This window comes from Canis lupus, chromosome 12 (assembly GCF_011100685.1).
Source record: "Canis lupus familiaris isolate Mischka breed German Shepherd chromosome 12, alternate assembly UU_Cfam_GSD_1.0, whole genome shotgun sequence".
Classification (NCBI taxonomy): Eukaryota; Metazoa; Chordata; class Mammalia; order Carnivora; family Canidae; genus Canis; species Canis lupus.
The window spans coordinates 49,454,481-49,467,707 of record NC_049233.1 but is presented as its reverse complement, the minus strand read 5'-3'; the positions used below and the strand labels follow the sequence as shown (position 1 = coordinate 49,467,707).

At 40.1% G+C, this 13,227-nt stretch overlaps 1 protein-coding gene across 5 annotated transcripts in view; it reads left to right on the top strand.

The window, feature by feature from the left end:
- The window catches only part of BACH2 (BTB domain and CNC homolog 2), a 358,666-nt gene that overhangs the window by 209,904 nt on the left and 135,535 nt on the right, over window positions 1-13,227 (top strand). Inside the window, exon 1 of one of the 5 annotated variants that reach the window (XM_038554739.1) lies at window positions 3,011-3,197. The exons of the other annotated variants lie outside the window; for them this stretch is intronic. The gene's annotated coding sequence lies outside the window, so the exon portion shown is untranslated. Of the gene's footprint in view, window positions 1-3,010; window positions 3,198-13,227 lie in introns of those variants that run through there. 5 annotated transcript variants of the gene reach the window in all.

The following is a 13,227-nucleotide window of genomic DNA, read 5'->3' as shown; positions in this document are numbered from 1 at the left end:
AATAATCTTAAACTGTTGATTTACAAAAGAGAAATATACCATTTTTTTTCTTCTTGAAAAACTGTACAGGTTTTGACTTTTACTACCTTTCCAATGCCAGAGCTTAATTTCAGATATTCTCCTTATGTTTATTATGTTTAGAAGCACTTTAAAAGTTGTAGTATTAATGATATTAAGAGTAATATAGAAAATAATTTTATGAACGTACATATTCAGTTCCTATAGTCATTGGAAAACAATTGGTATAGTTTTGAAGCCAATTGTGTTGTGTTTTTTAAAAGAATGTAGTCTTCAGTTTCACAATTATGTTCTGCTTAAGGCGTCATCAAAATAATTTTCATTCTCTGCATATACACTGATGGTATAGATAGGGATGATATTTACCAGCATGGTAATATACTTTAATATGTAAATCAAAAATTTCAAATGGTATTCCCTGTGAATCTCCAAATAAATTCAGCCATGCGTATTATAAAGCTGCTTTACCAAGTGATTATCAGTTGTAGCACAAATAGTTTATCAGAATTTCCAGAGTTTAACAGAATTTCCAATCTGTTGCTTTTAGAAATCATTGGTATGCTTTCTTTTGGATGTGCCTTTCATTAGCAAAGTGACACCTCTCTCTGAGCCATGATTTACACCAAGTGGTGGCACCACATTCTTACAAGGACACCAACCCCTCTTCCCCATTAAATTGTTCATTCTGAGGGCCCTGGCATCTGGAGCTTTGCTGCAACTAGCGAGTGCCTCAACCATGATGAAGAAGAACTGTATTTGCAAAGGTCTGGAGTGTAGCAGGATTCTTAGGGTCCTTGTAGAACTTAACTAAAAGCTGTAGCCTGTTGGTTCTAGTAGATTTTTCCTATATTTCATGTCTGACTTGTCACCAGGCCAGATTATTAGACTGGGTTCCATGTATTAAGTGTTTTTAATTACTAGGAAGAACAGAATCAGAGAATAATTAATTGTTTCCTTTCATCAAAACAGAAGTAACTTTTCCTGATTGTGAAAGTAATATGCCTGTTGTACATAATTTATAAAATAACAGAATCAGAAGAAAATAAATTCTTTATAATCCAGCTACCTAGATAAAACCTGACTGTTAAATACTTTGGTGTATTTTTCCAGACTTTTTTCAATTAATCAAATAATTCCAAATAAGCAGTACCCTGGACCGATTATGTCCTACAGATTTGGTGGACCTTAGGTATGATGACTTTAGATATCATTTTCTAGGACAGTGATTTCCTAGCTTCTTATTTTCCTCACCTCAGATTATACTAATCAACCCTTAAAAGAGCAGATACCTGATGTTAGCAAGTTGAATTTAAATAATAATAATAATAAAATATACATTAAAAAAGAACAGATACCTGTGTCGACACACCATTATCTTTATCAAGTGGAAGTCCGTATTAACTGTTTTTTTTTTTCCATTCTGCATCTTGTCAATAAAAATGATTACTGAATGGCCTGCAAGATCCTAATGGGCCTCTGGAATCATAAAAGAAAATTTTAATTATGTACAGGATGGTTTTAGTGTTAGATCAACTAATTATGTTGTAGTTACTTAAAAATTCATAATCAGTATGAACCAGCAGTTTGCCAGAAATGGGAAAGGTTAGTTAGTAGATTCTCCCTTTCCCCATCCATAATCCAAATAATATGTTCTCCAGTAAAATTCTAATTTTATACCTCATGGTAACAAAATGTGATTCAAATATATCATTTCTTGTGCTGTGAACCAGAGTTTTCCTTCAACTTTGTACCCTTTATCCCCCTTCAAAGAAATTTCTCTTTAAATTCTTCTGGTGTAGTAGTAGTTCCTTGGATTGTGTGAGAACTCCGTGCTTCCCTTTGTTTTGTTTTGTTTTTTTTTTAAGATTTTATTTATTTATTCATGAGAGACACAGGCAGAGGGAGAAGCAGGCTCCATGCAGGGAGCCCGATGTGGGACTCGACCCCAGGACTCCAGGATCACGCCCTGGGCTGAAGGCAGGCGCTAAACCACTGAGCCACCCAGGGATCCCGCCCTCCCCCCCCAATGCTTCCCTTTGGATGGGGATGAATCCTAACATGTAGCCAAGGTTAGGAAGGATCTTGAGCACTGAAAGAAAACCCGGATTAAAAAAAAATTAGGGGATAGTTAAAAGATTCATCTGAGAAATGTTGTAGGAATGGTATCTGCAAGCCTGTGTCAATAGAATAGGAAGTCTGTGATAAGCAGTTGCTAGAATAGATTTTGTTTTAAAAGAATGCTCTATATTTGGCATGGGTATGACTAGGTCTTCTCCCCTGTACAGACCTGAAGTTCTTTGAAAGCAGATTCTTCTAGGTTCTTCTCTCTGCATCCCTTCACATCGTTTGTGTCCTTGTTTATAATAGGGACTCGGTATGCATAGAATCAGTATTTCTGACTCTTGAGTGACAGGTGAACGACTGTGCTCAATTCAGGTACTACATTTTGCCTTCTTGCCCCAGAAGGGGTGCTTTGATAAATATCCGTGACTGTTAAATGCCCGGGTTGGCTACAGGTGTGGGGAAGTGGTATACAGTACTTTGATCCTCCCTAGGAAAAGGAGATGCTAAGGTGGATCATAAGCATTTGCTTCTTTGTCTTCAGTTTCAGTTTGACCGCCTTGCTTCACTGAGTCACAGCGCTCGCTCTTCGGTGATCGGCATGTCACCTAAGCCTGAGACTGTCCCTTGGACTGTTTATGACATTGTACCTGAATTTCCCATTACATTAACAGCCAGCATTTGTCCTAAAATTTCAAGAACGCATTAAAAGTTATTTGGTTTGTAGTTGACATTGAGATTAACTTTCTCTAACCTAAACCAGTGAAAACCAAAATGCTCCTCACCACATAAAAGTTTTGCTTTCGCTGTGTTCAGACCCCTCCCACCTCCTCAGAGCACAGTCATTTGGAGTCTGGTTTGGGGGCGGTGTGGTTGTATCTCAGCGGTGTATGACCCACTTTTTCGTAACACTTAATTACCCGTGTTTTTACAGCACTAGTCAGAAGGTCTGACGATAGTGGACTATAACCCCAAAAAGATTTTCTGATACACCTCACCGGGGCTGCTCTAGTACCGTGCGTTATGGGAAGAAGGTGCTAGCTCTGCTGGGCGTGTGTTAACTACCAGACGATGACAGGACGTTTCCTCTAGTTTCTGGATAATGAGCAAGCACACAGGTAAAGAAAGATGCCTTTCTCAGCGTTGCCTCCTTTTGTGTCTTAATTATTCTTGCTGAGTTGACTTTTAAATAGTGATCACTACTTGCATATATGTTTGCTGCTGGGGTCTGCAGAGGGCTCGGAAGAATGAGCATTTTAGTCGATACCCTGGGACCTTAATAGTCTAACTTTTCGTGAGACATCATCTAAAGAGACTGGTAAATCCAAAACAGGCTCTGCTCCCTCTGCGCCCCTGGAACACGTCGCCGTCGTCTTCATCATCGTGTTTTCCTTGGTGGCTCTCCAAGTGTGTCTCAGCACCAGCCGGTGGCGCAGAAGCCGTGCGCCCTAGCGCTTGGTGAGCCTCGGCCCGTGCGGTGGGGATGGTGGGGACGGTGGGGACGGTGGCCAGAGCAGAAGGGGGGCAAGCGCCTGCAGGGGGGACGAGGGGCGCCAAGGAGGACATCAGCCTTGGTGAGCCTTGTTCTACTGCAGCCCTAAAAACAGATCCAGGGCAAGTGATCCTGACCTCACTTGGGGTCAAATCATGCCTGCCCTCCTGCTCTGTCTCAAGGGTGTCTGCTCGCCGACATCACTTTGGCTCATTTGAAGAACCTTTAAAACGCGCTCATTGTTTCAAAACAAAACGGTCGTGGGTATGGTCTTCCCGACCGTACAGAAAGGTTTGCGGGTGCCTTTCTTGGCTGCGAGGTGGTTGACGTGTGGCTCGCGGATCACGCTTGCCTGTGCGCGGAATGACAGAGCAACGTGGAGTCTCTGGAAAATGCCTGTAGATAAGTCAATGTTGTTTTCCCTGAAAGTCCTGATACAGAAAAAGAGTGAAAGTACCAACACTAACTGGAAAAAATGTCACACATTTTAGCCTCTTTGCATCCCTTGTTAGGACAAACCCTGGGTCGGGTTTTTTACATTTGTGAACTTGTGCGGTAGGTGGAGCAGTGTGGGTGGCCCAGAAAAAAGTAGCGGTTAGAATAAGATTTTCCATTTATTGCCCTTTGTGCCTGGCTAAAAATAAGATTCATACAAATCAGAATATGTAGTGCAAGCACAATCACTCTGTTAATTCTGATGACTGGCTTGCCCACATCTTTGCATCTGTCTGGTAAGTGGTGCATTGGGAAATAAATGTGACTCTGTTTAAGTGGCAAGAGGCAGCCAGGTTTGCGCTGTTTGTCTACATGTGCTAGTTTATCAGCATTTTCCCCTTCTGAAGGAAGAAAGACACAGCTCATACATAAACAAATTGTGTCGATGGAAGGTTGAAATAAGAAGTTATAGAATCTTCGAATCTTTTTTTAAAAAGTAATTGCCTTGTTTGAAATGCTGTTTTAAAACATCCATCTTTTTGACTCATTGTTAGAAAGTTGTCTCTTGAAGCCTCGTAGAATGGCAAGGGAAGGATTTCCTGGTGGTGCTGCCAAGAGATGAGCCAGGGCTTTTGTTTGTGTACTGATGGGATGGTGAGCGAAGGGGGACGAGGATGAGTGCATGCCCGTCCTGGAATACCCTCCGTGGACACAGATGTTGGCGGGGAGGCAGTTAACCAAGTAAAAACTCCCCTTCATCTGACTGCTGAGTCTACTGCAACCACAGTAAGTGATAACATGTCAGTTTGTGGCTAGAAGAAACACCAAAGAGAGGTGGCGTCAGCGTTCACAGGGAAATTTGTACCTTCGTGATCCCAGTGATGGTGCTGTCCCCATTCCACTGGCTGCGTGGCTGTGGCATTTCCAAAGAATGAGAATGTCTGCAAGTGTTCTGAGCCTTTCGGTTTGATGTAATTTATGAAATGAGATGAGTCAAGAGGGCAGTCATTCCAGAAGCCTCTGGAAATTGAAGACTGCAAATCACATTCCTCATTGGCATCTCCAACTGAGGCAGACAGTAAGGCGTGGTCGTTATGGCAATGCAAGAGCTTTGGGAGAAAGAGGACTCAGGACCGTATCTCAGCTTAGCTAGGTGCTGCCTTGATCTGTTTATTTAACCTTTTCTGAGCCTGGTTGGTTGTTTTTATTTGAAAACGGGAACAGGGACAGTACCTACCACCAGGGATAGGTGATTGTGGGGATTAAATGAAATAACATATATGAAGCACAAAGCCAGCACTTAATAAAAAATGATGATACTCTTACTTGTGCCATTGGAACATAGGAATGTGTTGGAGAATTTTAGGGCATTTGGAGGTTCCCCTCTATGCTTGGGATACAAATTTTGGAATTAAATGGACACACAATCAGCCTTTTGTTCACTGTTTCTCAATCAGAAAGCTACAGGTCATTTACAGAGTCATTTGGTTCTTCATAGGTTACTGATGCCATCTGGGAGGTCATTTCTTTATTTTGCCATGAAACTAGCACAGTGGAAGCCTCTCTTTCTTTTTAAGATTACTACTGTGTTGAGCATATTCAGTTATTTTTACCTTCTCACTATGTTTTTTATTTCAACGTGGATATTTCAGTGCTAACATCTGTGCACGTTAATTGTAGTACCTGCTGATATACATTCTGAAAGAGAGAGCGCTAATGTTGTAATCAAGTACAATTTTAAATATTTCAGGTGGGAATGGGCAAAAAACTTCAGGAGCAATTAGCTTCTGTGGTGGTATAATTCCCCACAGAAAATATTGCATCTGTTATAATTCTGGTTACTAGTCCATCTTAGAGATGGCTGGATACTGACAGGCAGAAAACAATTGCTCTGGCTTCTTTTACTTTGTATTATTTTTGAAAAATTGTTTACTGTTTAATGTAGTGTATCCCCACCCTTCTAAGAGTCTTTCTGCCCACTAAATTTTTCCATTAAAAAAGTAAATATAGGGGCACCTGCATGGCTCAGTAGATTAAGTATCTGACTCTTGATCTCAGCTCAGGTCTTGACATCAGGGTTGTGATTCAAGCATGGCGTTGGGCACACAGGGCACGGAGCCTACTTTAAAAAAAAAAAAGTAAATATATTTAGGGTGCCTGGCTGGCTCATTCGATAACAGCGTGCAACTCTTGATCTCAGAGTCATGAGTTCTGGCCCCAAGCTGGGTGTAGAGCTTACTTTAAAAAAAAAAAAAAAAAGGTAAACTATATGTATTAGATGCAAAGAGTTCACATCAGACTCTTCCTTCAACCTCCTCCATGACCTCCCAGGATACAGTTTTTCCTCTTACCAAATTAAAAAATAAATTACGACTACACCTTGACTTTGCCTCACCTGGGACTTGACAAGAGGTGATAAACGAGATCAATAAGCTAAGGAATTAAAACTGAGAGTGATAGAAAACAATGATGGCTTGGTTTTAGCAAGTGATGTATTTTATTAGTTGCTGTGTTGTTTTTTTTAAATTTCTCTCCAATTTTTTTTCTTGGTAAGTCCTACCCACTGACAGATACAACTGCTGACTTGTAATTTACATATCAACATCATCATTGGGGTTTCTGGGTTTTTAATGTTAGTATTCAACAGGCTGGGGTAGAGATGATTCTTGGGTTGGCTCCAGTAAGATCTGTCTTTTATTAGAATGGTACCCAGGTTCTTACAGTGTATCCAGACAGTGCTGCTTTTTACATTTTTTTCTGTTGAATGAAATGGAAGATTGCTTTTCAGGCAGAGCAAATCATTTGGGGTAACTAACAAAGTTCTTGGCATTGCAGATACAGTGCTAGTCCTCTACATGAACACATACACCCCCTGTTATCTTTGCCTCCCTTATTGTGTTTTGCCACAGACTGAAGTTTCTGGGGGGGAAAAAGGCAAAAGAAGGTGATGAGTGAGGCAATGGCTGTGATTTCCTCCCACACCTTCATAAGGAATGACAAAAACTCTGAAATCCATCCCATTGATATACTGTGTGCTTCTTCCTGGATAACAGCCAGTTTTAACCTATCCTTCATGTGCAATTTGAGGGTACTGGCTGGACCGAGCTCATTATTCCTTTGGTTGAATAATGTAAAGCATTTGCAATGGAGATTTGCTCTAATGATGTATTTTAAGTGCATGTCCGCATTGCTGGTTTAATGCACTCAGTCATGGAATGCTTTAGAGTTTATTGCTAATGGATGAATCCTCAGGAAAATCGGAATTTTCAATAAGATTGACATTTGGAGCTGGAAATATAAATCTAATGAGAGCATTTTAACCAAGGTTTGTAATTAGGGCTGAATGGAGTAAATTTGTACGCACATACTACAGAAGGGCACAGCAGAAGGTGAAATTGCACGCTCTGCTATGAATGAGGGATGAAGGCTGATGTATCAGTGTCAGGCCACGACACTATGGAGTATAAATGACACTGTCACCAAGTGCTGCACAGGCTACCAGGGGAATTCCACTCCAGTAAATTACATTACTTAGACAGACCTGATGGCATTGTGTCGGAATGAGAGGAGGGAAGAGAAAGCTGTCAGCACCAAGTGGAAGATATTACAGTACAACTGGCTGCAGGGATATATAGAAGTCACTGGTTTCCATTCTACCTGGATATTTTGTATTCTCCCTTGTTAATTAGTTTACAGAAGTTAGAAACGTGTCCGCATAAAAGCCATCATGTCTACTTGGGGTATAGGTTATGTGGTCAATCATCAGGAAATAAATGTAAGCTGATTTGTAGGAATTGGTTAGTGTTAAGAATTTCTTTCTTGTTATTTATTAGATGTTCAATATAAGCTTGCCCTTATTTTCTTTTCTGTTAGTGAGGTTTTCCACATACTTTATTAGGATGCACTCATCATTCCCTCTGTAACATTATTTCCTTTCAAACCCTGCTTTAATAAGAACATATGTTTCTTTAATCCTCTCCTAACACTTGTTTCCTCTCAGCACCTTCCCTCCCTAAGGGAAACAAATTGTACTGGCACATAGCATTTCGTTTTGTGAAAGAACTCAAAGTTAAGAACAGTTGATTCCTAGAGTGCAATTTGTGGGGGGAAGAAAACATTTTTTTCACTTCTATTTTCTTTTATCCCCCTGCAGTGAAGTGAGGCCATCCCTTTTTTGGTCCATCTGTCAGACTATCTCTAGGGAAGTATTAGGAGAAGAAAATAAGAGCACTGATTGTACTGCTGCCTTCTGAGTCATTGAAGATGTGCCAGTCACCTTTGTCTGGTTTGACCTCCAATGTCAGTTCTTGAAAAAGCCAATTCCAAGTGCTCTGGAATTAACATAGTCACTTCTGAACCAGAAAGTAAGTGTCTTCTCCCCGGTGGATAGAGATTGGAATGGCACCCTTTCTGACTTTCTTAAATATGCTGTACTTTGTCCTTAGTGAAATAAACCCAATACGCATCTCTGATAATTTATTAACAGGAAGAACACATAGATTCTGCAGAATGTCTCTGTAAGACTTTCAAATGGCAGGTTGCAAACAACCTTTCTGAAACAGGACACAAATAGGTAACAGTGACAATAATAATATCTTGACTTTTATTTGACTTTTATTCTTTCCAAAGTATACTTGATCCAGATCGTCTGTATGATTTAGTCTTTATTTTGTTGCTATAGTTGCAGTCTTCTTTTATTCATCCAAGCATAAAACTTAGTAAAACCAAGATATTTGGAAAACTAGTTTTGAGGGTGGTTAGGAAAAACCTAGGTTAACAATAAGATGGTTGACATTTCTGTATTATGTAAGGTACCATCACCTTAAAAAATGTTGGTTAATGGGGGCGCCTGGGTGGTTCGGTCAATTAGGTGTCCGACTCTTGATTTCAGCTCAGGCCTTGGTCTCAGGGTCATGAGGTTGAGCCCAGTGCAGAGCCCACTTTAAAAAAAAAATGTTAGTTGTTGATTCTAAAATAATAACTCAGTGTAAAAAGCATGATATAAAATGCCTTAACACCATGTGCCATCTTCAGCGTACAGACTGTGCTTATAGACTTTGCTTTATTTACTAAAGCTGTACAAAAGTCTAGGACTCTTTGCTGTATGGGAAATGAGAGTCTCTCCCTAAATAAACTCACCAGAATTTTTTTCCTTTTTTCTTAAGTTTATTTTGATGGGAGTATGTGCCTCATAGCTTATATTTTCTCTTTATCCATGACATCAATTGGGAAATCACAAGTGTTTTGTTGTTTGCCACAATAGTACACATACAGCATATTTCTTTGTCCTGGCCTCTTGATGCAGCATGCTATCAAACTACATCTTTGAGTTTTTCTGAATTGAACCTGATGGAAGCAATTTAATGACATCTAGAATGGAACTGGTTTAGATGCTCCTCTGTTATGTGGAGGTTCCTTTGTTCCTGCCTACGTATTCATGTCTGACTATATTCTCTTCTTTTTTTTACATTAAAATTGGAAAGGGAGAAAGGGGATGCTCCTTAGGAGATACAGGTCTGTGGAGAATTGTGAGCACTCATTCAGAAGCTATTCTTAGTTCTCAGAAATATAATGAACTTGAGCTTTGAGTCCTGTGAATCTCCCATTAATGATCCCACCATCATCACCACCTCTCCGCCTGATTATGTTTTCCCCAAAGACTACTTGCATTTTCCCTAATATTCTGAATGGAGTGTCCTCCAAATGAAACACATCTTGGAAGGAATTGGGTCTGGTTGCCTAGCAGGCCCACCTCTTTAATAGTTTATTGGGAGAGTCTTAATTGTCCTTTAAAGTGCTTCTATTTTACATCACCTTACAGTCTGCTATGTAGAAGAAACTTTTCTGTAGACCTTGATTTACTCGTCAGAAGTCAACCCATTAACATTAGCACTTCACTTACATTATCATTATGGTGTTTCCAAATGACAACTGCTGCCACACATTGCCGTGTTCCCTGACTTCCCAGTGCTGCAGAAAAAGAGACTTTTGTTCTGACTTGATGAGGAAAAAAAATGCAAACAACAACACCAGCTCTACCACCAGAGATCCTATAAAGACATGTTCAAATGAACAATAAGGTCGTTTGTTCACATATGACATAAGGATATAAGAATTTAAACAATAAGACCCCTTGTGAAATGTGGCAAAATATGCACCACAAACGTTGTGAAGTTCTCTGTCTCATGGAAGGCAGTTTTTACATGGGCTTCAGAAAACCCATTAACGTATAAACCACCCTTAAAAAAAAAAAGAAATGAAAATCACTTGTCTCGCTACAACATTAAAGCAATTTCTATTCTAAGGAAAGCTGAAATGCATTCATTTATATAAAGTACATGCACTATAATTTATAAAAAAAAAACAAAACCAACAACAACACAGTACTCTATTAGGAAATGCAATGGGCCTCTTCCCTCCTTCACCTGAAATGGGAAATCCATCATTTTATCAAGACCCTTCATCCTTTGAATAATATTTATTTCTTCAAAATGAAAAAAAAATCCTTTAAATCACTTTTAGATTCCAGATGAAGTTTTAAGGCTTGATAACAGTTCTCTAACTCCTCTGACATTGGTGGAGCATGCGCAGGGAATAACACTGCTTTAAAGGAAAATTTTAATTAAATTTACTTTTACTTGAACCCTGTCCTTCTTCACTTTGAGCCTTAAAGGAAGGTTTGGTATATTTGCAAAGCCCAACTGGGCTATGGCAGAAAAATCCAGGGAGTTCCTTGTCAACTTGGATCAGGGTCTCTGACAGTGCCTCAGAATCGTTCTAATTTTGGGGATTCTGATGTTTAAAATGTGACCTTCCAGGATAAGAGGGCAGGGAGGAGCACGATTTCACTGACCAAAAGTGTTCCATTGAGCTGGCTTACTATTATTATACTGTAAAGACTTTCAAGTATTTGCAAATGGATATATATACAGCATCCTTGCAAAATCCTCTTAATTGAAGAAATGTTTCATCTCTATCTCTGTTGACAGAAAAGATTGCCTACTGATAATTGCTTTGCTTAAGTGTCTGATAATATGCCAGGAATGAGAGCATTCTGTGTTAGGTCATCTTTAATTATGCATGTACCACCTGTCAGCTCTAAATCAGCACCAGATTAGATCCTCATGGAGTCAGTACCAGGAGGGTTGGGGAGGGAAGCTGAGGTGATCTCTTTTAGAAATAACAAAAATAGATAGTAGTAAACATGGCTTATAACCTGCAAGGGTGTTGTGTTTTGTTTTTTGTTTTTTTTTTTTTTTTTTAGGGAACCTCATCTTCATTGTTCTGGAGCAGGAATAAGCTATTAGTACATCTCAGAAATGTTTGAAAGCTTGCCCAAGCTACCTCAAGTAAAGATAAATCACTGCGAGAGAAGATGGTAGTCCCATCTGTTGCATTTCCTTTTTGCTCCTTCTCGTCATTGTAAATGAGCCAGGGAAAAGCTCAGAAACATTTTTTATAAGCTATGTGAGGACAGGAAATATGTTAACGATGTTAGATTTCATACATTTCAGGGGTTTTTTCAGTAGTTGGTTGGCTTTTTTTAGAAGGACAAATGTGGGTTGGAAATAATGCTTGTTACCCTCTGTCAGCTTTTGGTAGTTTTATTCTCACTTTTCAGGGTTGTTTGGGACTTTCTGGTGGGATGTTTAGGGTTCTTTACGACAGGTTCTGTTCTCTCTTCTATCCTTTGATATTTTGGATTTATGAGAGGTATGTCTCTTTGTTCACCTGTCAGAGGTTTAAGGGAAGCCTCGAGTTGTGCTCTGTTCAGAGGAGGGGATTGGATGACCCGAGAGGCTGCAGGCAGAGAAGGAACAAGCAGAAGGAAATAACAGGTGCATGAGTTACCACATCTTGAGTTTCTTGAATTCCCCTGCCAAGGTGAGGTTCCTAGCCTGTCTGCTTTCCAGCCTGAGAAAACAGCCTTGGTAAGAGTGTGAATAATAACCTTAGACATGAGACTTTAGATATCCTTAAATGCCTTACTTCAAGCATTGCTGGCTGGAGGCACTGAAGAGAAAAACGGGTCAGCTGATCCAGAGGCAAAGACCTCTGACTCCTGCAGTTCTTCCCAAGAGCTATGGTCCATCTCATGGCTCTGAAGGAACCTTGGCTGCCTTTGAATACTGGAGGCGCTGTTTGCTTTTCAATCCTAATCAGACAGTCGACTGAAGTGGAAGTACAGTCTCTGAAAAAAAGAGCAGGCTCAAAATACATATGACCATAACATTGCCAGTGTTTTGGCCATTTAATGCACACTTAATACTTGCAGTATGCAGGTGTTATATGAAGAATGTTAAACTCTATATGACGGATACTTCCTAAAACAGGAGGCCCTAGTTTATTCCAGGCCTTGACAGAAAAGAACGTCAGAGAAGGAAGCAAAGCCAACCAGAGGAAAACTGAAGAAAAGAATGGAAAAGAGGAGACCTGAGGAGATGGGGGAGGGGAACAATACTGCCATGTTCTCTCATGCCAGCTCATCTTTGCAAAATCTTTCCCATCTACCTGGAAAGCTCTTCCACTCTCTCCACCTGGTTAACTCTGATTTTGAGTCGTTCAAACAGCGTCTCCAAGAGTTTTCTTTGCTTCTTCCAGGCTGAATTGGCTGCCCCTCTTCTGATCCACAGCGCAGTGCCGGCCACCTTCACAGCACTTACCATGCCTTACTGCATGAGCTTGTTTATTTATCTTTCTCCCCAACGAAGTGGTTGCTGCAAAAGCTAGCATTATCTTAATTGTGACAGTAGAAATCGTATGCCCAGAGAAAAAAAAGAGTAGTGATGATTTCATTGGACTCCACAGTACTTAGAGCACATCAACATATGAATTGTTTTGACATACAAACAATTTTAATAGTACACATGGCAAGGGAAATAGACAGATGGGAGTGTACTTGTGAATAGGGATCAGAAATGGAAAGGTCATCAGAGAGCATGTCCTATAAACAGTGTTTGAAGGAACTGAGGAAGGTTAGCCGGGAGAAGAGAATAAGAATTGAGACACAATAGCTGTGCTGATGAGATAAAGGAAAGACTTGCTCACTCTAAGAAAAACAGAGCCAAAAGGTAGAAGTTCTAGAGAAAGAGATTTGGCTTCAAAACGCTTATTTTCTTGTGGCTGGAACTAGCCCGCAGTGGAACCAGTGGCCCCATTTGGTAGTAATGAATCCCCTGTTACTAGAATGAGAATCATTATCTTTTAGGGCCATGTTTGGG